At 51.2% G+C, this 25399-nt stretch overlaps 1 pseudogene; it reads left to right on the top strand.

Moving 5' to 3' along the window:
* The first annotated feature begins 6202 nt into the window (after positions 1-6202).
* Positions 6203-23903, top strand: LOC111182752 (cleavage stimulation factor subunit 1-like; annotated as a pseudogene).
* Positions 23904-25399: the final 1496 nt, after the last annotated feature.

The raw sequence follows: 25399 nt of genomic DNA, 5'->3' as shown, positions 1-25399 counted from the left end.
TGACGTGGTGGGTATGTGCACGTGTGGGTGCTGTGTGGCTGTGGGTGTGGAGTGGGTGTGACAGGTGGGTGTGAGACACGTGTGTGTGTGTGTCCAGTGCGGGTCTGGGGGTGGTGTGTGCAGTGCATGGGTGTGCCGCAGCGCGTGCTCGAGGTGTGAGTGGAGCCGTCTCCTGGCCCGGCCTTGCCCCACTCCCCATCCTCGTGAAAGCGCAGCTGAGCCTTCACTGCCCTGTGGGGGCAGAGGCTCTCAGCTCCACGGGACGTGGTCCAGACTCCTCAAGACGTCCCGGGAGGCCTTCAGAATTCAGCTCAAGCCCTTCGAGCCCCCTTGGCCAGCCTGCCCTCCCAGGGACCTCCCGTCTCTTCTGACAGGCGTGGGTTTTCCTGTCTCTGAGTCCCCGTTCAGACAGTTTCCTCTCTGTGGAAGGGCCTGCCCATCCTCTCCACCTCAGAAAGCACCTTCGTCCTTGAAGGATCAGCTCCCAGACACTGAGCGGGACGTTTGGCTGGAGCCATCCTCGCCCACGCCCTCTGCCCGCTGCCCTCCACCAGCTCGCACCCCAGAGCTGCCCATCGTGCACGGATGCCCCCTCACAGCTCATCACGGGAGGAGGCCGGTGTGGTCTGGGCTGCCACCATCGCACTGAAACGCCCCTAGGACAAGCATGGGGAGCCGGGGCCCAGGATCTGCACGCTCACCATAGGAGTCCTCTCTGGGCTTCCCCAGAGGCCTGAGCTCCATCCCGCAGGGCCCTCACTCCCTGGTCTGAACTGCTGCAGGCACATTTTCCTAGGGCTGTCTTTTTTAACATTTTAATTGAGGTGTAATTGACATATAATGTTATATTGGTTTCAGGTGTCCAAGGTAACAATTCAGGTATTTGTATACATTGGGAAATGATCACCACAGTAAGTCTAGTTACCATCCATCAGTTTAGGCAGGTAACCTTTAGGATTCACTCTCCTGGCAGCTTTCAAGTATGCGCTACAGTGTTGCTGACCCCAGTCATCACGCAGTCCTCCACCCCGGTCTTGACAGGACCTCACACCCACATGGTCACACTAGGCCTCGTGTCCCGGTTCTCGACTTTCCTGAGGGTACCGCCATGCCCCCTGCACCCGGGCTTCAAAACCGGGCCTCCTCCGGCTGCCCTGCCCCCAGGCACCGACCACGTGTGCTCTGCTCCTTCCCCCTCCCTCTCCACTGCAGGTTTTTTTTGTGCCTCCGGATTAGACCGCAGGAGCAGCAGCAAATACTGACGAAGCAGGGTATAGACTTAGAGTCAACAGGAGGATCAAGCCAGCCCCTCCCGCCCCTTCACCCTTCAGGGGAGAACACTGCAGTGAGTGGTCAGTGGCACCCCACAGACCTGGGTGAGATCTCCTTTGGGCTGGATTCCCAGCAGCCCGAGCCCAGGGCCTGCTGTGCACTGCCACACTGCTCTCCAGAAGGGCAGCCCCACTCGAATTCCCAGCTTGTGTGTCTCTGTTACCCACCACTGCATGCTTCACGTGCTTCTGAACTTTGGGGGTTTCCTTTTCTGTATAGTTTGTCCACACTTTTGTCTGTTTCCTGGTGGGACTGCAGCCCCCTCCTCACTGATTTCTAGAAGTCCTTTGTATATTGTTGATATCAGAGGATACCTAGAATTAGAATAAAATCTATATCAGTTTTAGACCTCCTCCCATTCTGTCCTCCATCTACGAATTTTGTTCCTGGTATCCTTCAATGGCAATGAATCCTTCATTTTGATGCCATCAAGATCAAAACCAATCTTTTAAATTCTGGTGTGTGCTTTTGAAGTTTTAAGATGTCCTTTCCGGTTTCTAAGTCACAAAAACATTTTCCTAGGTTTTCTTGTACTAACCTTAAACTTACTTATCTTTATCTAGCATTTTCCAAAGTGACAGGCACTCTGCAAAGTGCTTTGGAGACACTATCTTTTTTTTTCTTTTTTACATCTTTATTGGAGTATAATTGCTTTACAATGGTGTGTTAGTTTCTGCTTTATAACAAAGTGAATCAGTTATACATATGTTCCCATATCTCTTCCCTCTTGCGTCTCCCTCCCTCCCACCCTCCCTATCCCACCCCTCCAGGTGGTCACAAAGCACCGAGCTGATCTCCCTGTGCTATGCGGCTGCTTCCCACTAGCTATCTACCTTACGTTTGGCAGTGTATATATGTCCATGCCTCTCTCTCGCTTTGGAGACACTGTCTTAATAGGTGGAGACTGTTTTAGATACTTTGCATATATTACTTCCGTGGAGCCTCACAACAACCCTAGGAGGTGAGCACAATTATTACCATCCTTGTGTTACATTTGAGGAGACTGAGGTACTGAGAGGTTAAGTAACTTCTAACTAACAAACAAGTTGAAGAATCTGAGAGCCTGGCTCCAGAGACTGTGTCCTCAACCTCTACGCTAACCCATCTCTCTAATGTGACCTTCACAGCAACCCCTAGTGTGGTAGTTAATTTTATGTAGCAGAGTGACTGGGCTGAGGCGTGCTCAGAGAGCTAGTAAAACTGTATTTCGGTGTGTGTCCGTGAGGATGTCTCTGGAAGAGATTGGCAGGTTAGTATTTGAGTCAGTAGACTCAGTAAAAGAAAATGCCTTCACCAGTGTAGGTGGAGATCACCCAATCCATCTGAGGACCTGGAGAGAGCAAAAAGGTGGCGGATTTGCTGTCTCTGCTTGAGCTGAGACATCAATCTTCTCCTGCCCTTGGACACAGGACATGGGCACTCCCGCTTCTCAGGCTTTCAGACTAAGACCAGGACTTGGGCCATCTGTATCCGCCCACCCCCATTCTCAGACCTTCGGCCTCAGGCTAAATTACCCACCAGCTTTCCTGGTTCTGCAGTTTGCAGACAGAAGATCATGGGGCTTCTCGGCCTCCATCATGGCTTGAGCCAATTCGTATAATAAATCTCCTCTTCTATATACATCCTATATCCTATTGGTTCCATTTCTCTGGACATCCTGACTAATACACTGAGACAAGATGAACAGGGGCCATTCCTGGGGAAAGGGGAGAAGCTGCCCCAGCTCACAGCCCCAAGCTGTGCCCTGAGCCGCTGCACTGTTATCTTAACCTCAGTCCCTCTGGGAAAGCCTGAGACCTGGAGCTGGGTGGTGCATTTTGGGAAGTGATCTCAGAGCACAGGAGTGGGGGATTGAAAAGAGTGAATGGGGAATGAGGACAGGCCAATCCAAGGATGAGTTTTCAGGCTGGTCCTTGCTGTGGCAGCAGGGGCTCCGTCCTGCTGGGAGCCTCCGAGGAGCACACAGAATGGGACTCCGAATTATCCCCAGGAGCAAGAGGACAGCATTTATCAAGCAGCTCCCCTCCCCCATTGTGGCAAAGCTTAGCTTATCACCTGTGTGAGTGTCCAGAGGGCCTGCCCTGGTCACAGAGGAGCCCTGGGGCAGAATGGTCACAGGTGCCTCTGACAGGTGCTGTCAGATGCCACCTGGGCAAGGCTGGTGCTGCAGCCAAGGCTGGGTCTAGGCGGAGAGCACGTGAGGCCAAGGTGCTGCCCGGAGTCGTTACTAATGGCACTTTGCTCCTAGTTTCTCTCCCTGCAGGCCTGTCTCACTTCTTCAAGCAGACAGCTGGCTTCTGGTAGGTGGGTGCAACCTCGGCTCATTCGTCTTTATTTTCTCCACGATGCCCAGTGTGCTGCTGTAACAACCCCGCCTTTTCTGCTCCTGGCACCACGGGTGGTCTCTACATGTGCCGATGCCTTTAATCCTAGTGGGAGCCCTGTGCTAGCGCTTTACGCATGATGACATGGAGGCTAAGAGGTTTAGGGACCAGTGCCACAGAGCTAAGGTCAGAATCCAGGCTGGCGCTATGCAGAGGCCTCCTCAGGGCTGGCTGAAGGGGGAGCCCCAGCTGCTTCTGTCTGGACCATGAAGACCAGCGGGAAGCAGGAGGGAGGTGTCCTTTACTCAGAGGAAACGGCTAGAAGCTGAACAAAGGCCCAGAGGCAGGAGAGCCTGGGCTTGTATAAGGAAGAGCAGTTTGGCTAAGTGTCGAAAATTTGTGGGTGGCACTCCTAAAAGAGTTGCCATTTGGAGAGGGGTGAGGGGAGGAGATGGCATCAGGGGTGATTTTTTTTTCTACAACTAGTTGGCAGTGGGTGGGGGAGCTTGCGTTGGACTTTTAAAGCCCCTGTCACACTGCAGTCTCCTTGAAGGCGGGAACCCCTGCTTCTCCTTCTTTGTGTGACAGAGAAGCAGAGAGACGCCTCCCCCCGCCCCCTGACCACTCCCGGCCGTGTGCATGGGTGTGTGTGTGCCCTTCATCGTGGACGTGGTGGGTAGAAAGATAAGCCAGGGTGGTGGCCACCCCTGGCTGGCCCTTTCAGCATATCCCCTGGTTACACTCTCTCTCCTATTCTAACCCACCCACCAGGCTACCCTCACCCCACAGCTCAAGGGGCAGCTCCACCCACTCGTCATCACTTCCATTATTGGTTTTCAGCAAACAGTCTAACAGTCCTTGGGGACTCCTCTATTGCGTCACGTAGGAGCAGAAGGGTTGTTCTTTCTGTAGATTCCTACCAGCTGCCACCCTCCCCGGGCTCTCATAATTCAATGGCACCAGGAATGGAAGAGAGGAGAGAGCCCTTGACCTGTGGCCCGGGTGGCCCTTGGCCCTTGGCGTTGGAGGTATGACTTGTCCTTGGTCTCCCTCCTGCATGTCCCTCCTGTGGCTTCAGCAAATTCTCTGTCCCCACAAGCAACTGCCTTATGGCCCACCTCCTTCAGCCGGCCCTGGTCCCAGGCTCCCAGCTCTCACCCCTCCCCTCCAACCCCACCTCCAACAGGTAGCCACAGCTAACAGCGGTATGTATTTGTGATATATATTCAAAACCAGAAGCATACGATGTGTATCCCTGTGCAAATTGCTCCCTCACCTCAATAATATCACGGCCACCTTTCCGTGGACTGTGTATGGACCCGACTCATTCTTTTAAATGTCAGTACTTGCACATGATATAATATTTTGAACAGGTTCTCTTCCTATTATTTATTGAGAAACTGCCACGGGCAAGGCTATATTCTGGGGACCAGAATGTACATTCTAGTAAAGGAGACAGGAGGTATAAAAGTAATTAAATAAATAAGCCTCAGCATTATGGATGGTGTTAAGTGTTGTGAGGAAAATAAAACTGGGGGGGGGTTTGAGAAAGTAGGTGACATTTGACAACTCAGATACAAACTTCAGGATAACAAGAAAGATGCATACTTGGGCCATGTCCAACTTGGGGCTGGGACACACCCTGCTGATGCCACCTTTGAGCCCATGGGATGGAGATGGTGGAGACGGCGATGGGTGAGCCCCGTGGCGCTAGTCTTCCCTCTTATTCAGTGTCCTCGGGGGTGGTGGCAGCTGTCCAGGCCCAGGGACAGATGCAGAGGCCCACATCCCCTGTGGCTGAGCTCTTTTTCACAGGCCCGCCAGGTGCAGCTGTAGTACCGCCTCACTCCTGTGACCACTTCACGTAACAAATGGACTTTCTTCTTTGAAAAACTGAATAAAATGCCTAGCCTGCCTCTGCTTTCACAAGATACTGTTTGTGAAAGGGCTTGAAGGAAGGAAAGTTTCAGAAAAAAAAAAAAGAGAGGAAATTCTCTCTATGTTTTCTAGGTCTGCTGTAACAAAGTATCACAAACTGGGTGGCTTCAAACAGTAGAAATTTCGTGTCTCACAGTTCTGGAGGCCAGAAGTCTGAAATCAAGGTGTTAGTAGGTTGGTTCCTCCTTAGGGGCTCAGAGGAAGAATCTGTTCCTCTAGTCATTGGATTAGGGCAACCCTAATGACCTCATCTTAACTAGATCTCATCTGCAAAGACCCTATTTCCAAATAAGGTCATAGTCACAGGTACTGGGGGTTAGGACTTGAATATATCCTTTTCGGGGGACACAATTCAACCCCTAACAGTATCTAATGTCATCTTCATCATCAGCATCATCATTGTCATTATCGTCACGAAAAACTCAGTGTTAAAAAACAAACACCACGGCTTGAGTCACGCCCCAGCGGAGACGGTGCGCAGGCGCACTTGCTCCGTAAGGCCCCGGAAGTGGTGGCGCCAACCTGCCGCCAGACCCGCGGTGCTCTCCGGATCTGACATTTGTCCGTGAGGCAGCAGTTCCTTGGCGTCAGGGTTGTCGCGTAGGAGATAAAGTCGGAGGAGGTGAACGAATCTCTAGAACGCGCCCTTGGCAGGGAAATTATCTTCCTCTTCTCGATGCACAGAACCAAAGTGGGCTTGAAGGATCGCCAGCAGCTCTACAAGCTGATCGTTAGCCAGCTGCTCTATGACGGCTACATCAACACTGCTAATGGCCTCTTCAATGAAATCAAGCCTCAGTCTGTCTGTGCACCCTCAGAGCAGCTCCTGCATTCATCAAACTAGAAATGAAACGACTGTGTGCATGGAGAAAGGTCCAGAAGAATTCATACCACCGTGTTAACAGTGTCTCTAGGTGATATAATACAAGGAATGGAAAACGATGATAGTGCAGTTCACTATGCAATTGGTCCGTCAGATACAGTTGCCCCTGGCACAGGAATTTACCTGGAGTTTGATGCAGATGTCCAGATTATGTCCCCAGAGGCTTCAGAGTACGAAACATGCTATGTCACATCCCGTAAAGGACCATGTCGTGTAGCTACCTATAATAGAGATGGGCAATTAATAGCTACTGGATCTGCCGATGCTTCCATAAAAATACTTGACACAGAAGGAATGTTGGCCAAAAGTGCCATGCCAATAGAGGGCATGATGAACGAGACTGCACAGCAGAACATGGAAAACCACCCAGTGATTCCAACTCTTTACGACCACGTGGATGAATTCACGTGTCTCGCGTTCCACCCAACAGAACAGATCCTCGCCTCTGGTTAAAGGGATTATACTCTTAAAGTATTTGATTATTCCAAACCAGCTGCAAAAAGAGCCTTCAGATACATTCAGGAGGCTGAAACGTTATGCTCCATCTCCTTCCATCCTTCTAGAGACTTTACTTGTTGGGGCTCAGCAGCCTACTCCTCGACTTTATGATATCAACACATTTCAGTGCTTTGTCTCTTGCAGTCCTCAAGATCAATACACTGATGCCATTATGTTCCGTTAATTACAATCCTAGTGCCAATATGTATGTGACTGGTGGCAAGGACGGCTGCATCAGATTATGGGATGGTGTTTCAAATCGATGCATCACAACTTTTGAGAAAGCACACGATGATGCTGAAGTTTGTTTTGCCATTTTTTCCAGAAATTCAAAATACATTCTGTCAAGTGAAGAAGACTGTAGCTAAACTTTGAGAAATATCAACAGGGCGAACCCTGGTCAGATACACAGGTGCTGGCTTGAGCAGACAGCAGGTGCACCGGATGTAGTCCGTCTTCAACCACACGGAGGACTGCGTGCTGCTGCCTGACTAGAGGACCATCAGCCTCTGCTGCTGGGACTCAAGAATGGCCGAGCGGGCTTCCCTGGTGGCGCAGTGGTTGAGAGTCCGCCTGCCGATGCAGGGGACGCGGGTTCGTGCCCCGGTCCGGGAAGATCCCACATGCCGCAGAGCGGCTGGGCCCGTGAGCCATGGCCGCTGAGCCTGCGCGTCCGGAGCCTGTGCTCCGCCATGGGAGAAGCCACAACAGTGAGAGGCCCGCGTACCACAAAAAAAAAAAAAAAAAAAGAATGGCTGAGCGCCGGAACCTGCTCTCCCTGGGCCACAACAACATCGTGCACTGTATCATGCACTCGCCCACCAACCCCGGCTTTGTGACCTGCAGCAACGACTTCGGGGCGCGGTTTCGGTACGAGAGGTCGACCACGGACTAGAGCCGCCTGCGTTAAACAGGGCTCTTTTCTCGAGGACTCTGCCCCTCCTTCCCCTTGTGTCCCATCACCAGCTTCAGTAGTAAGTCGTTGTACCATCTTTGGCAGTTGTGCTGCCACCTCTACGTCCTTCTGGGATTTGTACGAGACTTTTTTTACCTTGATGGAGAATCTTGGTGGAAAAAGTTGGAAACACAGATCTGTGCGGTTGTTCTGCACCCACTGATTATTACATGGAGATTTTCATCGGTTTTGTAAATACAGGACTTGCTATTTCTCTTGATCATTTGAAGAAGGATAGAGTATTAAAGTGCTTTCTAGATCTCAAATGGATCTGTCATGAAAAAAAAAAACCCCCCAAAATGCATTATTAGCAAACTGGATATGCCTGTTTTTGTGTGGGTGGTAGTCTGCTGTGACATGACAAAGGCAGTGACAGATTTGCAGGAACCTGGGAGAGACAAGACTTAGGCCCCGCTTGGCGCTTCCCAAACAGCAGTGAACACATGAACCACCTGGGGCTTGTAAAAATGCAGACCCTTGTCAGTAGGCCTGGGGCAGCCCTATATTCTGCATTTCTGTCAAACTCCCAGGTAACGCCTCTACCGCTGGTCCATGGACCACGCTGTGAGTAGCAAGGGTCTGATGGATTGCTACCATACAGGCCTCTGCTCTGCCTAAGGTCCAAGCATTGGTCACCTTTGAAGAACCTCGCCCTCTTTCTCCCATGACCTTCATGATTTCAAGAGCCAGCCTGGAAGGCTTCACACGTGTCACTTCCCACTTAGGTGGTCCCAGCTGTGATGTCTTTCCCTTCCTAACCCGTTCCTCACATGGCATGCTGTCTTTTCTTAGCCTCACATTAGTATTCTAGTGGACAGCCTCACTGACGGTGGAATGCACTGGGGGAGCCCAGAGGAAACTTCGCTGAAAGGAGGCCTGTAAACACCGCAGAGCACAAAACACATTCAGCCAAAAGACCCCCATTCCTGGACCCCATCCAGACTCGTCCCTTTATTATTTTTGTTCTCCTTCCTCTTTTACTAGACCTTGCCTGAAAACAGCCTGGGTGTTGCTAAGGTAACGCCGTAGAGCCTCCCCCCAATACATCATTGTTTAATTCCAGCAGCAGCAGCCCAAGGAATTTGCTATTTGTTTAAGAGATGAAAGCCACAAACTTCCACACATTCTTCTCCAGTTTCACTCCCCTCGAACTGTATGGCCCAGTCGGAGCGGAGCACATTGGGTGGAGTGGACTCAGGGGACCCAACAAAATAATGGGTGCTTGAGAATGGTCCTCATCACCCAAAGAGAGAGAAAGAGAGAGCTGGGATTTCTCTTGATGGGGCACCAGGGGCGATAACTGTCCTCACTGAGGGTCTGAGATGGGCCTGGTGGGAAAGGAAAGCTTCTCGGTTATGTTCCCTCCCAGCCTCAGATCTGGAAATCACACTTCCCTCGGGGCCTCAATTTCACAGACTGCGACTCTAGGAAGGGTACCTGAAATCCCACGAGCAGCACACCTAACCTGTGCGAAAACACATGGGATGTGGTTCAGGGCGCAGAGGTGTTTCAGGATCACATACAGCCCCATTTAACGAGCTTTATCAGGAAACCACTGTGGCTTGAGGGCCTGTGAGGTAGGTACTGGGGACACAGTCTGCATAGCCCTGGATCTGCAGCTTCTTACCAGCAGGAGCATTGATCCGACTCTGCTCTGCTGCCACTGACGGAATGATTTCTCTCTCGGTCCTTGCTTTTCTTTGTCATTCCGCTTCTCTCACAGAAAACCACTTGGCTCCCCCTCTGTGTCGCATCCAAACTCCCTAAGCTGCTGCATTTGATTGGTTCAAGTATCACTAGCTCTAGTATCACTTAGCTCCCTAAGCTATCTCATAAGACACCTGGCTGACCAATAGAGAGGCAGCCCCTGGTCAGGTGCTCACCCTTGGGTCCAATCAGCTGTAGCCCACCTACCATAGCTCATGCGGAGCAGCATGGCATCTTTAAAGGGAGCTGCAGTTATAGGAGGTCTTCGGAGGCCTGTTCATCCGCCCAGTGTGAGCTACACGATAAAGTGATGCTTTCAGAAGAGTTCTGGGGAGAGAAAAAGATGTCTAAAGATGTCTAATGAGGAGGCTTGATCGAATTTTGTGGTGTGTTGTGGTGTGTGATATAATCTCTGTCATCCCACTGAGACTTTGGTGAAATGGACATCGCTCACCAATGCTTCTGGTGTTAGACATGTGGGTTTTTTTTTGATTAATTCTTATTGGAGTGTAGTTGCTTTACAATGTTGTGTTAGTTTCTACGGCACAGCAAAATGAGTCAGCTATACGTATACATATATCCCCTCTTTTTTGGATCTCCTTCCCGTTTAGGTCACAGTGCAGTAACTAGAGTTCCCTGTGCTCTACAGCATGTTCTCATTTAGTTATCTATTTTATACGTAGTACCAATCGTGCATGTGTGTCAGTCCGAAGCTCCCAATTCCTCCCCCTCACCCCCTAGACATGTGTTTTTGAAGGTTGGCTGTGCTCACTCTGACCTCCAGGAAGACAGATTTAGAACAGAAGCTGCCCCCCGGGGGCCCAGCCACAATCTGTTACCTATAGAAAAACGTGAGAAGTTCGGCGGCCAATGGAAGGAGAAAATAGGATCAATCTACTGAAGCATCAGCATCATCTGTACACACGGACAGACATAGTGAGATAGAGATAGAGATCTCCAAAGACACATACCCAGAGAGATACATACAGAGAGACACAACACATATAGCGGCACACTCACACCTGCTGAAACAAGGAGAGCTCTGAAGACAGCTTGTGGCTCAAGTGTGGTGGAAGCCAACACTGCACACAGGAGGGCGAGGCTGTCTAGCACAAAAAGAAGAAAAGAACCATCTTTCTGGATGCTCAGGAGGTCATGGTAAAGTAGTCGCTGAACTCATTTTCAGGAGAGGACAGGGTGAGTAATAGGGCTGGGTGATTCAGTATAATCCCTTTTCATAGGAAGATACGTCCCTCAAAGTTGAAAAGCAAAAAAAACACAACCCCAAAAAGCAGGTGTAGACAGGCTTTTGGAGAAGTTGCCAGAATCCAGATGAGTTCCAAGTGTCTGTTTAGTCTGTGGTCCCAGCACTCGGAAAGGGACCCCCTTGCGGAACACTGTGATACTTTCAGTGTCTGGAGAAATTGTCAGTTTGGTTAGGGAGCCCACGTTGCACAGAAGGGCGGCTGTCCTCTGCCCGTGGTTCTCACTATGCAGCCACCCATACAGGGACTGAGATCATGAAGGAATTAGATACTGGATTCCAGCCACAGCCAGTCCTGGAGGGAGGCCCAGCACCTGAACAGCGGAAGGGGGAAGAGGATGAGTTGTCCCTGTGGTAAGATGTGGAGCTCACACTTGGGCTGTCATGTCTGGAAGGGATCTTGGAGGTCTTCTTGTCCAACCCTTTATTTTTTACAGGAGAAAATGCAAGCTCAGAGATTAAGTGATTTGCCTGGGGTCATGCAGTGAGCTGGTGGTGACCTGACAAACTCATTTACCAACAGCTGCTGCCCTTAACTTAGGTTTTGTTTTTGTTTTTTCCCTCTTAGGGGAAGACCAGGTCTGTTGGGGAGGGCTGGTGAGGACAAAACCTGACAACAGGTCCAAGGGTCTCTGAGAGGGGTTGGTTGAGAAAATACTGTCAAAGAAATTTCTGCTTCATTTTATCTGCAGAATCTCCCTTCCTTCTGGGCCAGCTGTCCCTTGATGAAGACTTCATTTTGGTCACAAAAGGGGTATGGTAACTCAAGCGCTTCAGAGCATAGGCGATCTGGAGTCCTGGAATCAGGAAAGAAGCGAGCGGAGAAAGGCAGCTGACGGCATTCAGGGGCGGGCTGGGATGAGCCACAGCACGGAGCCCCCGCTTTCCTCTCCTCCCCAGCTGCTTGTGAATCAGTTGATTTGGATGCAAAAGCATCTGGTGGGAGAGGGGCGCCAGTTCAGTGGAGGAATGAAAGGACACAGATCTCGAACTGATAACAGAGGGATCTTGTTCACAACTACCAAAGCCGTGCTGGACCTCCGTACGTGGAGTCTGAAATCACGGGCCAAAGGGGGCTTCCGGCTAATCTCTTGATGGAGCCTAGCCATCGTGTCCCTGTCCCTTGCGAGTGCTGTTCTTACACTGAACATGGCCTGACTGTCCCCGTTGGTGCCCTCACCACACTGGGGATGGGAAGTGGGAGGACGAGGCCAAACTCTTCTCTGTGTTGGGAGGTGGGAGAAATGTGACATCAGGTCCACAATGGTTGGCTTGAGGTCTGACAGAGCCGTCAGGACCCAGGCATCCTGTCTTCCAGTCGTCTCTGCCAGCGCACAGGTGCCTTTGATGCTCCCTGAGAACCCAGAGTACTGGAGGACAGCTCTTCTCAGAAAGTAGCACCATATACTGACATCACTGATGACCTGGGCTTGGGGCCGGGGCCAGAGGTGCGAGAGGAAAATGAGGTGAAGAAGCAGCAAAATAAAACCGGTCTCCCTGCTGTACCCCCTACCCCCAAATGACTCAGGTGGTCTTTGAGATGAGAAAACAGCCACCGAATTCTTTCTGCTCTCTGCTAGGATCTTCCTTTTGAATGCAAAGGAGAGACTGGGAGCTCTTTCAGAGTCAAACATGGATCTTCATCTCAATGCCCAGAGACAAAGGCCAAAAAATGTGAGGAATTTCCAAAGCGTCTCCTTCAAACAGCATCTCCCCCACCCTCTGGCTCAGCTCCACGGGCACTGCTGATGGGGATGGCGGCTTTCTTCTCCTGGCCTGCGGCCCACTCGCTAAAAGCTTGTATCTGAGGAGAAAGGAAATTATGAATCTCCCTGCTCAGCCTCCTGTTCTCATGCTCCTGTAAGAAGATACCTCTGTGAACCCAGATGGTAGGATGGGCCTGGGGAGTGGCTTCCACTGGGCAGACCAGTGTCTGCCTGGCCGCCCCCCTCGTCCATAGCCGCCTTAATGGCGGGTCGAAGGGACGACGCACCCCACCCACTCCAGGGCAATGGGAACATTTTCACTTTCTGACCGAGGCCTTTAAGGGGAACCCTCATTTGGATCGGGGCTCTTTTCTCCTTCCTCTCTGGAGGCTGAATGGATGGGAATAAGCCTCCAGAACATTACAGGGAGTAAAGAAAACTGGGAAGGAGCCCAGGGAGCTCTCATTTTAAAACACCTTTGAGACAGAGCGTGGTAGTCAATGCTCTGGGGCCCCCGGAAGTTTGGGCGACCGCCTGCCAGCCCTCACTACCTGTTTATTTAACACCAACCTCGCCTCCCTCCCTGGTAGGATGCTGGGTTCTTTGGGGGTCACTGCGATCCCTCAGAAAGTGAGAAAAAAAACAGAAAAAATAACAACCCACAGATAACTGTTGGAGGAAGGGTTGGTAGTGATAACACTTTGGATTACACAACCCACGTAGGACCACACCAATTATCACATGACACGATAAGTGAAATTACCTCGCTCATTGCTTGCCTTGACCTACCAACTTGGTAGACTTGCCCAGGCTCTCCTTGCTCCCTGCTGGGTACCAGAATAACTTTCCTCAAGCACTGGCTTGGTCACGCCAATGGCAACTTTAAAACCCACAGCAGCACTCTCTGGCCACAGTACCTGGCCCAGGGGTCTTGGCATGGCACTCAAGAGTCCCCTCTTCCTAGCCTCTACAACTCACCCCACCCATTGTCCTTCAACATGGCTGCCCTCGCCCACCCTTTATCCCACCCATCGCCCTAAACAGTGCTCTCACCCCTTGACTCTTATCCCGTCCAACATGGAGGACACCTCCCTTCCTCTCCTCCCCCCAACTCCCATTTCAATATGGTACTTCACAGACTCCCTGCTCCTTCTTCACCGCTATCACATTCACCATCTCGCTTGAGTCACTTTTCCCTAGGAAGCTTCTTTGAGCAGCCCCACCTCCCCACTTGGTGTCAGACAGACCCCGCCTCAGAGCCCTGCATTGTATTCATGGTAGTTTTGGCTTTGGAATTGTCTTTGGGAACTCAGGTGTATATTGGCCTCAAATTATTGGTAACTTCCTTGAGGTCAGGGGAAACCCTCTCCCAATAGTTCTCAAAGTGAGGTCCCTGACCATAGCATTAGCATTGCCTGGGAAGTTGTTCGGAATGCAGATACCCAGGCCCCACCCCCATCCTAACGCACCAGGGACTGGAGGCTGGCCTGGCAATCTGTGTTATAACATGCCCTCTAGATAATTCTGATGCACGCTCCAGTTTGAGAACCACGGCATGAATGCTCTGCAGTGTAGTGTTGTGGAACCCAAGTTCATGTGCCTGACACACAGTGAGTGAGGCCCACCAAAAAGTCGGAATTTGGAGCAGAGAAAGGTTTATTGCAAGGACCAAGCAAGGAGAACGGGCAGCTCATGCTCAGAAAACCCAAACTCCCTCATGGGTTTCAGGGAAGTTTTTAAAGACAAATTTGGAATGAGGGCTGCAGGTTGTGTGACTCTTCAGATTGCTTGGTGGGTAGGTAACAGGGTGATGTTCCAGGAATCTCGTCATCAGCCTTCTGGTTCCGACTAGTCTGGGGTCCATGTGCTTGTGCTCAGCCTAAAGTTATCACCCTCCACCTGGTTGGGGGCCTTAGTTCCCGTAGAAGAACTCAGAGATGTTTGTATCAGATCATCCTGTATATCTCTTGAGGAGGAACCAGGACCCTGCCCCAAGCTGCATGATTGTTTCTTGACAACTTTTCCTTTGTTTCTACGTTCCTTCCCTCCCCTAATTAGTAACTGTTTGAATCTGCCTTTTGGAATTCAGGGAAAGTCTAGGAAGCTGGAGATTTTTTCCTACAAACAAGAAACAGGGGACACGGAAAGGCTTTTGTACCCTGGAGGGCCTCACAGCCTCTGCTTGGTTTCAGTAGTACGGGATTCACCACGCTGCATGAACTTCAAAAACCCATCAGCTGGCTCCCTAACTGATATGGCCCCGACCAGCAACCCCATTCCTCAGATCTGACTGACTCCATTCAGTCTGTAGGGGTAGGTACCTTGCAGACAGCAGCTTTTCTTCTCTTTGCTCATTGGAAGAGGAAAAAAGGAAGTTGCTTCTGTATGCTCTGTTGTGCCCATCCTTTCCTTGACATGTCGTGGCTGCCCGGAGTTTGGATGGCTGTTGACAGAGAGAGATGGGCTCCCCAGAGGCCCACTGGCTGGCGTGTGCTCCTGGGCCCTGCTTCCCTGAGGATTTCCCAGGTGGTGGATGGCAGGTGGCAGCAGAGGGAGGGAGGGAACCTGGGCAGTGTGTGCTGGGCCTTTGTGGAAATGGGGGGGGGGAAGATGCACCCTGTACCCCTACCCCGGGCAGCTTTCCTCAGGGAGCAGGGGCTCCCTGTGTGGCCGAGGAGGGCCAGCCTGACATGAATGGAGACCTTGTATTGGGGACCTCGCTGGAGCTGGGAGCCACAACACAGGGGCTTTTCACAAGCAACCTCGCAATAGAGGCGGCATTGAGCGTGACTGGTGGCTCGCAGGCAGACGTGGGGTCTGGCGGACGCGTGGCATCAGTGGAACATTGCTACTCCTCCTTGCCCCTGCCTTGGCTGGGGTGGGCTGTTAGAGGTCTCCTCTCAGAAGGGAAGTCACAGAGTCACGTTGTCCGTAGTGTAAGCCGCCCTGCACCCCTCTCAGCATTCAAGGCTGCAATGGGGGGGGCAGGAGGTGAGCAAAGGGGGCGCTGTGTGCAGAGAGTGGACTGGCGTGCTGAACGGGAACGGGTTAAAGACAGCTGCTTGGAGACAACTCCACGGGGGCCTGTGCTACAAGAACGGGGAGGAGATGCCAGAGGCACTCTATCCATCCAAAGGGCGTGGAGTCCCAGCGTGCCCTCCAAGGGTTCAGTGGGAGGTAAGGAAAAAGTGCAGCCTTGCTGGGGGCCTGTTTGGAGGCTACAAGTCAGTGACAGATGACAACTGCCCAGGAGGAATCAGGACGGGGGTGACAGTGGGGCTGGGGGCATGGTGGGTTTAATGCTTCCAAAGGAAAAGAGTCTCCCTCCCCATATATAAACACACCCTCTCTCTGTCTGCCTACAGCCGCCCTTCACCTCAGCGAGGAGCTTAGTGCATCAGTCCGCCCTGGCTCTCTCTCCTCTCTTCTCCTGTCTGCTTTTCTAGGGTGACCAACGGTCCTGGTTTACCCAGGACCAAAGGATTTCCAGGGATGTGGGACTTTCAGGGCTAAACCTGGGACAGTTGGTCACCCTACTTCCATCTTTGATACCTTCTACTACATTTGAAACTTCTGGGACCTCCTCTGTGGCGCAGTGGTTAAGAATCCATCTGCCAGTGCAGGGGACACGGGTTCGAGCCCTGGTCTGGGAAGATCCCACACACCCCAGAGCAACTAAGCCCGTGTGCCACAACTACTGAGCCTGCCCTCTAGAGCTCGCGAGCCACAACTACTGAGCCCCCGTGCCTAGAGCCCGTGCTCCACAACAAGAGAAGCCACCACAATTGAAGCCCGTGCACTGCAACGAAGAGTAGCCTCCGTATGCCACAACTAGAGAAAGCCCGCGTGCAGCAACAAAGACCCAACACAGCCAAAAGAAAAAAAGAAGCTTCCTATACTTATCTCCTACCCCTCCCCCACTAAAATTTGATAATCAGATGGAGATTGAAAACAAGGGGATAGGCGTCTATTTTGCCACTTGCAGTCATGGTTAATTGTGTATTGGATGTGAGCATGGTGGATATGTTGAAGCCCTCGGTTAAGATAAAATGGGGAAGAAAGTTATGGCTGATGGTTTATTTAGAACACATTAGATTGAGGAGGTGGCTGTGCTTTCTCCATTTTCGCTCTTGTGGACACGCTCGTCCCTGTCTCTTTGTTCCTTTGTAAGGATTCTTGCCCTCTGCCTGGCAGGTCCCATCATTCCTCAAAACAGCCCAGGCTGCATGATGTGGCCTCCCATGTGCTCCCAATATCATATGTGAGATGTATCGACATACATACGTACATACATGCATATAACACTCTTCAAGCTCTTTTCCTTACCTGCTCCACTAGAATGTGATGCTTTTTTTTTTTTTTTTCTGCGGTACGCGGGCCTCTCACTGCTGCGGCCTCTCCCGTTGTGGAGCACAGGCTCCAGACGCGCAGGCTCAGCGGCCATGGCTCACGGGCCCAGCCGCTCCGTGGCACGTGGGATCCTCCCGGACCAGGGCACGAACCCGCGTCCCCTGCATCGGCAGGCGGACTCTCAACCACTGCGCCACCAGGGAAGCCCTGTGATCCTCTTAAAGAAAGGATTGTTTTAGTTTTCTGTATCCATCACTACATGGAAGGTTCAATAAATGTTTGCTGATAAATGAACAAAAGAGCAAATTTTTCCCATCCAGGTGAGAGAATCTGGGAAGACTTCAAGACAAAGCAGCCTGAAAGGTTGACTTAGGTACGTGAGGTGGAGATGGAGCAGCAGGTGGCCTTCTGGGACGAGCTACGTGACCCCAGCTAGAGCCACGGCCCGTTCCTTCTGGCCTCCATCCGTCCTCCCCACCCCACCCACCACGCCTCCAGAGCAGCCCGGCGTCAGTCCTCCTCCATGTCTGCCCTCTCAGGGCTGGTGTCGTGCAGTGGTGACTCACCGACCCCTGGAGTTCAGGTCTTTTCCTGAGCTCATTGACAGGCAGGCCTGGGAGCATTGGGGAGCCACATGCTGAGTCCTCTCAAAATGACCGGTGTGGGGGTGGAGGCGGGGGCTTGATTTCCAGGGGAAATGCTGTTGTCTTTTCGCTCTTTCATCAGAAGCAAACCAATAATCCCAACCAGGTCATCTCGGGACACTGGTGGGTTCATGTTCAGCTGTCACCCTTGGGGCGTCCATCTCTCTCCTTCAGAGGCCTCCCCAGGCCTCTGAGGCAGACTCTCACAAGGTCACAGGCTTAGGGCAGGAGGCCCCCTGGGTAAAAGCCAGGAGGCAGAGGGGATGACCCCCAGGTGAGCCCCAGGGAAGCAGCAGCTCCTGGCCACTGACAGGGCTCGGCTAACCAGAGCAGGCTGACGCTGCCCGTGCGGGGACCCCACGGCCTCCCCCCGCCCCACTCTGCGAACTACTTTCTCTCTTCCTTTTCCCCTTCCTTCTCTCTCCTCCCCAGTTGGCAGTCCTTCCCTGAATCTTAGCCCAGGAGAGGATGATGCGCCGGTGGACAAGTCTCCCTTAACTACCCCAGCTGTTTGTTTTTCTTTGTGGTAGTTATTACCACCTGAAATTGATCACCTGGTTTGTGTTTGTTTCCCAGACTTGAATGGAATGAGGGTACAGGCTATTATGTTTATGGCTAATTATGCCCCAGCGCTCAGAAAGGTGCCCTGTTCATCATAGTTAATGAGTGAATGAATGAGGTCACATATTCGGTCTCATGCCCCAGGCTCTGGCGACTTAGCGCTGGGCAGTGCCCAAGCTCTGTGTTTGGAGGTTTCCTGGACAGACAGCCAGGAACCTGGGGCTGGGGAAAGCCCACTGCAGTTCTGCAACCACTTCTTTTAACCCTGGGGGAGCCACAGAAGCAGAAGGAGGTTTGGGGGTACAAAGCACTGGGTTCAGGCCCTAATGCTTGCCTTACCATCTAAGGAGAGATGTGCAGACCCTCTTGCCGCAGTCTTGGCATTGCCTCTCGAGTCCTCCACCAATGCCCACCCTCCTTTGGTCCGGAGCGCTGAGCTCATTTCTCCTCCTGTCCCTCAGTGCTGCCTGTTTGGTGGGCAGGACTCCTCTGCTGACAGGGTAGCTGGTCCTGGGAGGGACCGGATCGTGCTGTGCTCGTGCTCTTATTTACGGCAGGACAGTCTGAGGCCCAGACAGAACAAATGAAGTCATTTGTTCAGGATCACATTGTCTGTCCTTGACAGGGCTGAGAGTTCATTTATTCATTCATTGGACACGTATTTATTGAGTCCCTACTACGTGCCAGCACTTTTCCAAGGCACTGGAGGTACATCACTGTACAAAACAACAGGAAAATTAAATCAATGTAACAGAATTAACAACTAAAATAACTATCATTTGTTAGTCTTTTACATTGCAACAAGTATTGTACTAATTGCTTTATTTGTACTATTTAATTTAACGCTTACAACAAACCTATGAAGTAAGTCTTCATTTTTCATGTGAAGACTACTTAGCTAATGAGACCCTGATTCCTGTGTTTCTGGCCACTGCAATACATCTCGGCTCCCTAAATTAAAAGACATCTGTCTTGACTCCCCAGTCCAGGACTATTTCTGCTCTACTCTTCTGCCTCTCAGACTTCCCCGTAGCTCCGTTCTCTGTCTGAAGAGCATCCGCTGTTTAAAGGTCAAAGTTTGTATCCACATGTAAAGTCCAAAGTCAGTAGATGACCCAATCCTTTCCTTGGTCTAGGAAACATATTACAAAATTAGAGAGGGAAAAAAAAAAAAAAAAAAAAAAAAAAATTAGAGAGGAGACCGGGACAGAGAGATGATATCATGTGCTAGTCACCCTGGAGCATGAAGTAACAGAGGATGGTCTTTTCCTGTGGGTCCAGAATTGAAGAGTCAGTGAAAATGTGATTAGTGCTTTCTAGGAGAGGGATAGAAATATACTAGACAACCCATATCTGTAAGGAGCAAATAGCCTAGTACCTCACTGGGAACACTTATATATTGGCGAGGTAGAGACAATACAATGTGTTCACAGTCTTGCTAAGGCTTCTCTTCCTAGGCTTATAGCCAGACTACGTTTCCCAGACACCCTTGCTGCTAGGTTTGGGCCATAGAAGTGATCAGTGTGATGTGGGCAGAATTGATGTGGTATTGTCCACGCTCCATCCTCTTATATCATATTTAAGGTGACAGCCTCGCAAGTTGGAAGTAGCCTAGAAGTGCCAAGTAGAACCCCCTGATGCTCATTAGGCTGTGCATGGTATTTATGGTTTGGCATAGCCTACCTACTTGGACCACTAGCAAAACTTAGCAACCAGCCCCCATCCTTAGGGGTTTTCCAAAAGTCATCTCATTACCATAACAAAAGATACCTTTAGCACTCTCTTCACATAGGAAATTCCAAGCTCTGTGCCCGGAATCGGGAATGAAAAACAAATATATATTTATTATAAAGTACAAGATCACAAAAGATATTTAAGAATGTAAAGAGATCAGGGCTTCCCTGGTGGCACAGTGGTTAGGAATCTGCCTGCCAATACAGGGGACACAGGCTCGAGCCCTGGGCCGGGAAGATCCCACATGCCGCGGAGCAACTAAGCCCGTGCACCACAGCTACTGAGCCTGCGCTCTAGAGCCCGCGAGCCACAACTACTGAGCCCACATGCCACAAGTACTGAAGCCCGTGCGCCTAGAGCCTGTGCTCCGCAACAAGAGATGCCACCATGATGAGAAGCCCATGCACCGCAATGAAGAGTAGCCCCCGCTCGCCGCAACTAGAGAAAGCCCGCGCGCAGCAACGAAGACCCAACACAGCCAAAAATAAATAAATAAATTTATTAAAAAGAAAACAAAAAGAATGTAAAGAGATCCTAAAACACTGCAATAGAAGGAACATAACGCAGGGAGCCAGTCACAAGATCGCTGGAATTGCAGAAAGGCCAAGCAGTTGGTGGTGAGGAAACGGGAGGGTGGCTTCACTGGGAGCTGCACCTGCCATGGAGACTGGAAGAACAGGCACGGGGGTGGTGTTCCAGTGGCCGTGAGCCAGAGCTTTCTTTTGGGACCCCACATCATGAAGGGGGACCATCTGGCAGAATTAGAGCTCAGAGTCAGGGATACCTAGTGGGAACTGGAATCATGTCAGGGGCTGTAAGCAGTTATGGAAGGGGGTCCCTGGAGAAAGAGAGCCAGGCATGGCTTTCTTGACATAAGAGAAGCCATTATGGGCCTAAGCCATTCTGTGATCTGAGTCTGGCCACAATGCTTGCTCTTGAATAGTCTCAGTAATTAATGATCTTAAGGGAACAAAAGAATGCAGGAACCAAGGACTGTTATCAGGCAAGAGAAGTAACAACAGCAAGGATAATGTATCAGTTGTAAAGACTCCCAGCTCTGTTTCAATGGTAAAGATTAGCCTGAAGGGCTTAACCACCAGATTTACTGGAACTTAAGGGATGATGACGTTGACCTTTTCTGACCCTCGTGACTTCAACAACCGACAAAAGCTTGGACTCTGTGGGTCTTTGTTCTGATTCTATGCTGAATTCTCCTCTGCTCAAGCCCCTTCATGGATATGCCTGTACTCTTAGCTTAAAACTTCCCTAATTTTGCTGTTTAGGGGGACACTGCTTTGGGAAAGATCCCTGTGTTCTCCTTACTTACTGCAAGTAATAAATCCATCCTTCTGGTCTTTGACTTGGTTGTGTCTTTAGACACCCACCAAGAGGCAAACCTGGCTTTTTTGGCTTAACAGGACTGCCTGATGGGAGCTGAAAATAGTAATAAGGCACAGCCCCTGCTGGACACCCCACCCCTTGTTTCTTTCTTTCTTCTGTCTTGTTCTCCAATTTCACTGGACAACCAGGTCTGTAAGTTCTTAACAGACCTCGGAAAACATAGTTTGCAGGACTCAGTCCCACTGCAACACAGAGCAGAGGAGAGCAGGGAAGGCTACACGTGGATCTGAGAGCAACAGGCACATGCCTGGCTCAGAAAAGGAAGGAGAGAACCTGGATGCTGGCTCAAGGGAGCCACAAGGATGAGAAAAGTCGGCTTACGACGACGGGAGGTTCTTACACTGATGTGAGGGTAAAGCAGAGGATGACAGAGGCAAACCCAGTCTGGGTTTGGAGATAAGGGCAGCAGGGGGAGACGGTGGACTCCAGGCAGAATGTTGGCCTTGGAGACAGGGGCCACTGGATCTAGAATTTCCCTATGAAAAGGGCTTAGTAGGGCCAGCTGATCGGAACTAGAAATGAGATAGGCTGGGACCTTGGGACCCTTTGCTGCAGTGCTCACACCTGGACAAAGGTCTCCTCAAGCAACAGAATACAAAGAAACTTAAAAAGAAAAAAAAAGATACAAATGAACTTATTTATAAAACAGAACAGACTCACAGGTTTAGCGAAGGAACTAAATGGTTACCAGGGGGGAAGGGTGGGGGGAGGGATAGATTGGGAGTATGGGATTGACATGTACACGCTGCTATATTTAAAACAGATAACCAACAAGGACCTACTGTTTAGCGCAGGGAATGCTGCTCGGCATTCTGTAATAACCTAAATGGGAAAAGAATTTGAAAAAGAATAGATATGTGTATATGTATAGCTAAATCACTTTGCTGAAAACACAACACGGTTAATCAACTATACTCCAATATAAAATTAAAAATTAAAAAAAAGAAACTATAAAGGACTGAAAATAACTGCATGCATACACAGTCAGGACAAATTATGAACAACAAGATACAAAAAGGCTAAAACCCAACTGCCACTTCTCAGGTGCCAGGAGCAAAAGCAGGGAGTTGCGCATGATCCCTGCACACAGCGCCACCACGGGGGTGGGCAGACCGCTGCCCAAGCCATCCATCCGGCCTGACCCATGAACCCACCCCGACCCTCACCCTACTTAAAGGACCAGCTTGCCGTCCCCTCAGGGAGTGAACAAGGGAAACCATTACTTGTTTTCGCTCCCTTCTGCTGCAGCAGGAGCGCAAATAAAGCCTTTCCTCAATTTCTTGTCTGGCCTCCCATCAATTTCTATTGATTAAGGAGTCCAAGAACCCAAGTCAGTAACGGAAACGGGGAACTTATTAAAAAACTGTTTGCATGCTACTCTTACTTAGGGTCCGTTTCTTTGGGGAGATTGTTGGATTTGGGGCATGGAAAGGCTAATATCATCTATCACTAGGCTAATAATTTTCAAGTCTCTATATGCAGCCTAGACCCCTCTCCCATCCAACGGTCTGCTAAAGATCTCCACCTGGATGATGAATACTGTGTACTTTGTACTCTTCCTCATGGGCTGGTAACTCTTATTCACCCTTCAGGTGTCTCCTGAAATGGACTTCTTCCCAGAATCCTTCCCCGGCTCCTAGACCAGACTCCCACAGCGAAGGCTTTATTGGCATTAGCTATTTGACGTTTGTCTCTTCCATCAGTCTAAATAAAGAGGTAAACTGAGGCAAGCTCAAATGACTAGAAAGCGAGTTTGTTATATTCGGGAATAGCAAAGGACTTGCAATCTGCAAGACGCCGTCTGCAGGAAGCTGCCGTCAGTCAGTGGAGGGTTCGGGGGACTTTATTTATAGGCAAGGAGCACAAAAAGGGGGCGGTCCAGCCAGAGCCCCAGCAGCGAGTTCATTGGCTTGAGGATGGGGAGAGATTCTTGGCGGATGCTCATTGGTCAGCAGATAAGCCTCGTGTTTTGGTAAATCAGGCATTTACGATTTCCTAGTTCTGAAGTGTTTTTCCGAGTGCGCATGCGTGAGATTCTCCATTTTCTATCCTCCTCTTCCATTTTAGGTGGAATTCTTTTCACACGTCCCTCTGAAAAGGAGCAGCGTCTCCGCCGCCAGCTCTTAGCACAGTACTTGGTACCAGGTAGGTGCTTAGTAAGTGTTCGATGAGTGAACGAATGGCTTATTGTCGGGAGGTGTGGGTGTGGGACGCCCCCGCATCCTTGAGGGTCCATGGAGCAGCTGTGCCCTCCCTCGTGCCCCAAGCGGCCCGGGGAGCCAGAGAAGAGACCTGTGTCCGGCAACCTCACTTCCCTAGCGCCTGCCGTTCACAGACAAGAGCTGGGAGCTGGCAGGTTAATTTGGCTGTTACATGGTGGCCCTGTGATCTCGGGGAAACCACGAAACTTTTCTCCGGCTCCCATCTTCTCGTGGGCGAAATAGAGACAGTAGTACCTGCCCTTTTCACCTCTCCAGGTTGTAAGCATTGATGTTACTGATAGAGAAGCACCAAAGCACAAACAGGAATTCACAGGAGCCCTGAGCAGTCCTAGCTCGGAGCCCTGGCTGGCCACACTGATGTCGCCAGCCCAGTCCGTCTTCTAGAGAGAGGAAATGTTAACTGGGATCTGCTTCAAGGGAGGCAGCCCTTTGACTGTGGAGCTGGCCTGTCTCCTCGGCTTCGGAAAGCAGCGCCTCCAGCAGGTGTGGGGTGTGCTGGGCAGCCAAGGGGCCAGCCCATCTCCCACCACTATCCCCAGTGTGGGGTTGGCCCCAGGGCAGGTGATGCAGAGGGCGGGACGGGTTAGACCCAGGAATTCCCATTCCCAGATCAGCTCTGGTCCCAGGACAGGTTCTCCTTCGGCCAACAGCAAACGAAAGAGGTAGGCCCTGAGCAGAAAGCAGCCTGGCAATGCTCATGTCCTTTCCCTGCGGAGACCTTTGCCCAAGCTGGGGATATAAGGACTAAAGGCACAGCTTTTAGTAGAACTTAGGGTTGAACCAGAGATAGAATGGATGCCTTTATCCTGGGCGAGGACCCTGCCTCGCTAGGGAGCAGTGATAGCTGAGGTTTGTTGGGGACACAGGGAGTGGGTGGCAGGCCTGTCCCAGGGCTGCTGCCTGGTTCTTTTTCTCCTGGAGCTGCTGAGGCAGGTCTGCCAGGCACTGAGGAGGGTGCTTCCTGGCTCCAGGCACTGGGGTTGACTCACAGCTATACGAGGTGGATGCCCCGGGAAAGGGCTTGAGGTTCAGAGGAGGGCCTGAGGTTCCAGGGGAGAAACAATCTCACTTCCTCACTTCTCTAGCTGAAATGCTATGCGACCTGCCTTGGGGGCCATCAGCGCGCACAGAAGCCCAAGAGGCCCCCCACAGGCAGGGGATTGGAGGTGAGGTGGCCCACAGGAATGCAGGAATCCCCCATGCCCTAATCCCCAGGGCTTGGCTGGAGGGCGGGGCTGGTACAGGCTAGGACTGTGGTTTCACCACCAAAGCCTCTCCAAAGCCAGGAGGCCAGAGTGTATGAATTATAGGTGAGGGGCTGAGCAGGGGGCCCTGGGCCTCACGTCCCTCTAGGGTAGATAAGGACTGATCAAAGGCACTGCTTGCAGGCCCATCCCTCATTCAGCACAATTTCCAGGATCCACCACCCAGCGAGTGGCTGGAGTGACAAGACAGATAATATATGTACGTGGAGGGAATTTTTTGTTTCCTTTTGAAGTCCTTTTCATAAACATCTTGTGCGTGGACCAGCCCGAGTATCTCGGCTGCATAGCCCCCTACCCCACTGCCGTTGGGTCTTACACCCCCCGCAGGCCATCTGCTTTCTCTGCTGATTTATCCCTTAGAGCCCAGACTGGCTTGAAATGAACACCAAGAGCAGCTTCTGTGAGCCTCAGTAAGAGCCCTGGGGGACCTGTGGCCACCCGTGCCAGGCTTGGGGTCAGCCAGCACTTTGTCACAGCCTCTGATCCAGCCCCTGAGCCCTGGGGGAAGTGTGGATTCTCTGGGAGGTTCTCTAGAGATCACACACCGATCACCCAGCAAAACAGCGTCAGGCTTCCCTGCCCAGTAGACGTCCTGGCCCTCTCTGCATCCCTGTT

Source organism: Delphinapterus leucas, chromosome 9 (assembly GCF_059928025.1).
Source record: "Delphinapterus leucas isolate spDelLeu-1000000601 "Yukka" chromosome 9, BTC_Dleu_Yukka2, whole genome shotgun sequence".
In the NCBI taxonomy this organism is placed as follows: Eukaryota; Metazoa; Chordata; class Mammalia; order Artiodactyla; family Monodontidae; genus Delphinapterus; species Delphinapterus leucas.
The sequence above is the reverse complement of the archived record's forward strand: the minus strand, read 5'-3'. Positions and strand labels throughout refer to the sequence as shown.